This window comes from Pseudophryne corroboree, chromosome 1 (genome assembly GCF_028390025.1).
Source record: "Pseudophryne corroboree isolate aPseCor3 chromosome 1, aPseCor3.hap2, whole genome shotgun sequence".
Classification (NCBI taxonomy): Eukaryota; Metazoa; Chordata; class Amphibia; order Anura; family Myobatrachidae; genus Pseudophryne; species Pseudophryne corroboree.
Genome location: NC_086444.1, coordinates 290,008,398 through 290,012,222, shown reverse-complemented (window position 1 = coordinate 290,012,222; position 3,825 = coordinate 290,008,398). Strand labels below are relative to the sequence as shown.

The 3,825-nt window shown below is 43.5% G+C and overlaps 1 pseudogene; it reads right to left on the bottom strand.

Moving 5' to 3' along the window:
* Nucleotides 1–1,383: 1,383 nt before the first annotated feature.
* Nucleotides 1,384–1,502, bottom strand: LOC134961498 (5S ribosomal RNA; annotated as a pseudogene).
* Nucleotides 1,503–3,825: the final 2,323 nt, after the last annotated feature.

Genomic DNA, 3,825 nt, shown 5'->3' with positions numbered 1-3,825 from the left:
TCAGCCAGCTCCCCCATGTGTCACTCCAGTCAGTACCCTGCTGTGTCACTCCAGCCAGTACCCTGCTGTGTCACTTCAGCCAGCTCCCCCATGTGTCACTCCAGCCAGTACCCTGCAGTGTCACTTCAGCCAGCTCCCCCATGTGTCACTCCAGCCAGTACCCTGCTGTGTCACTCCAGCCAGTACCCTGCTGTGTCACTCCAGCCAGTACCCTGCTGTGTCACTCCAGCCAGTACCCTGCTGTGTCACTCCAGCCAGCTACCTCATGTGTCACTCCTGCTAACACACTCATACAGTATGTCACTCCAGCCAGCAACCCCATGAGTCACTCCTGCCAGGACCCTCATATGTCACCCCCCCCCCCCCCCCAAAAAAAAAAAAAAAAAACACTTTGTGCCATTGCAGCAGCCCCTTATGTGTCCTCTGTTTGCCAGTGGGTGTCTCACCTCAAGTATCTGGCTCTTTCAGTTCTCAGTCCCCATAGTGCTGCTGTTGACTGTCTGGCTGGAGTGCAGCAGTTCCCAGATCTGTTGTGGTCACGTGACTTTGAGTGTGGGGAGCCGCATTTGAATAAAGAAAGAGCCGCATGAGGCTCAAGAGCCACAGGTTGGCCACCGCTAGTCTAGTGTGTACTCACTATGTCGCTGATGATGCACGCGCCCCCACGGGTCATCAGCAACATTTCCATGTTGCCAAATGCAGCATGGCCACCACTGCTGAACTGCCACTGCCGGCATTGGCAAGTGTGTATGCTGGATCCCTTCGTGTGCGATGTTGCTGGGTACATGCAACGTGTACCCATAAACACAGAAATTCAATTATTCAAAATATCTGAAAAACTTTAAGTCATATCAAATATCTGATGGTATATTTGGATTATACACACAACATTACATGGAAGTTGATACAGTATATATCATCTTATACAAGGAAGAAAAATATTCAAATATATATCAAGGAAATATTTTTGAAACATCTGTTTATTATTCAACATTAAAATCGTTACCCATATGTGATCCACAATGTGAATAAAGAGGAAAAAATGTTAAAATGTTCTGGTCTTGTTTACACAAAAAGTGTTTAGAAAGGTTGTAGACACTTGATTGTCTAACACCCGTTTCTCCTGACCAGTACAGAAATTCTGTATTGATGGGACCAAGGAAGGATCAAAAGATGTGTGTAATTGCTGTATCTTCAGAGAACCACTTAAATTGGGTCCATGTTATACACTTAGATGGTCACCAGTTGCTCCGAAAGCACACATATCTTAGGTATTAAATTATCAAAGCCTGACGCAGAACTGACAGAACAAAAGAAAGAAAAAAGAGATTGGTGGTGATGCTGCTGTTGGTGTTCACCTTTTAAATAAAGGGAATGATTCCTACTCTACAATACCGGGTATTCCCAGGAAGTCTCCTCTCCAGGTACTGACCCAGCCCAACGCTGTTTGGCTTCCAAGATCGGACGAGATTGGGCATTGGCAGCGTGGTATGATAGTAGAGGAACTATATACCAATGAGAGTGCACCTATATAAGAGCGGTAGAGGATGTAGTTTTAAAAGAAGAGAGAGTGTAATATGTGGATCTGCTTTCCCCGTTAGGCAAGGTGCAACACCCACCACAACTGTGGCGCCGTGCCCCCTGGATCATGGATGAGAGTCCACGGAAGGATAGTAAGCCAGAAAAGGTTATAGAGAAAATATGTTTTTTATAATTGTAAATTATTCAGTGAATCTTGTAGGAGAAAAGAGCTCCTAATTATTCTCAAACGTCAGGCAAATTTATAAATCATGTGTGAATCAGACATATATTCTCCTATGTGGAGACACCATATGTTATTATAACCTGAGATCATTCATACAATTAAGCTGAAAAAAAGCAGTGATCTTCTCTTAAAGTATAGACTATACTTTACACTGTTAATCTAGACAGCATGTTGGTTATAGCTCAAACTGATCACTGACACTTATGGACTGTTTGCTGCACACAAAATTGAATGACTGTGCCTGGATGCAAAAATCACATGTGAATAAATGTGTATACAAGGATCACATGTGAATAAATATGTGTCAGGTGTGGGAATGCATGAAGGATTCATATCACTGTGCCTAGATACAATAGTCACATATACATAGATGTATATCAGATGTGAGAGTCTAGGACAATTTAAGCTGAAAAGTAGCGGTGGTCTTTTCTTGAAGGATAGACTATACTTTACACTGTTAATCTAGACAGCATGTTGGTTATAGCTCAAACTGATCAGTGACACTTGTGGACTGTTTGCTGCACACAAAATTGAATGACTGTGCCTGGATACAAAAATCACATGTGAATAAATGTGTATACAAGGATCACAAGTGAGAAAAATATGTGTCAGGTGTGGGAATGTACGAAGGAGTTATATCACTGTGCCTAGATACAATAGTCACATATACATAGATATATATCAGATGTGGGTATGCATCTGTGGGTAATGAAAATGCTATTGACCCAGTGGGTGCAAGCTTACGAAGCTCCAAATGTGACAGTCCAAAAGAATGATTGGGGTGTCGTATCCTAGAAACGGCTGGTGCCAGCAGGTCCTTCCATGGAGTGCTCCCTCCGTGGAATCCGTGGAAAACGCATTTCGCCCATGCGGGCTTGTTCACTTCCGGGATCTAAGGTGTGAATCACGGTGAGGGGTTTAAAACTGCTAAGAATTAGGCATTAGCCAATCATGGCTGATTGTCTCTGACCAGACGCGGGGGGCGGGAGTAGAGAGACTCCCGTTCCGATGCATCTGTATGACAACACTTCCTGTCCAATTAGGACGCAGGTGTGTCAGCTTGCGGTGGTTGCTATTGGATGAGTGGACACGAAGGGGCAGGAACAGGGTGGCTTCCGCTCTGATGCATCACAATCATTATAGATAGGTCCATTCAGGAATAAGAGCATAAACAATGTTATTAAATAAGAGGACACGAAGGGGCGGGAACAAGGTTGCTCCCGCTCTGATGTATTATACATAGGTCCATCAAAGGATGAGGGCAGGAGCAATGCATGAAGGGAATGACAGATCCTATAGTGAGGATTAGAGGGCGCCATCTTGAATAAGGGATAAGTTGCCAGTCTTTATGTTATCTGGCTAGACGGAGCAAAAGAGTGATTTCAGAAAGAGTTAATGTTTACAAATAAAGATTTAGGCATTGCCTCTTAGTAGGTAGCGCGGTCATTGTTAGTAGATTAAAAAAGGGACCAAGGGTGGGAGTGACTGCACTCTCCTTGTATACGTCAATGAACTGGGTGATGTATGGGGAGATGGGCCGTGTTGTCTAAGTCCATCGGCACCTTTTACAAGGGGGAATTACATTGACTGATGTTGCAATTAAGTAATATAGATTACAGGGATTAAAGTTCTATTACATGAAAAGATAGTGACAAAATAGTGACCTGATAGGGGTCATGCTGGTCAAAGTATGGGAAAGACGTGGGGCAATGTCGAAGGATGGGGAATAGATGGGGAGTCAAGAGATGTCTGAATCCATAGTTTTTGAAAAGGGAATTTATTTGGGTTGGTGTCACTGTTCAATTATATATTATAGAAAGGTTCTGTTATACGTACTAATACGTGACACTGAGCAAATTGCCTATTTGGGGTCATACTGGCCAATGAGGGGACGGTAGGGCAATGTATAGGGATAGGGAGTAGGTGAGCAATGTGATGAGGGGGTGAGAGATAGAGCCTGGCAGGGTGTCAAATTTTATTATAAGTGTTGATAACCTGTGCTTAAATAACTGAGATGCCAGGTTGATTGTATGAAATAAATAATAGGGGAAGGTGGGAAG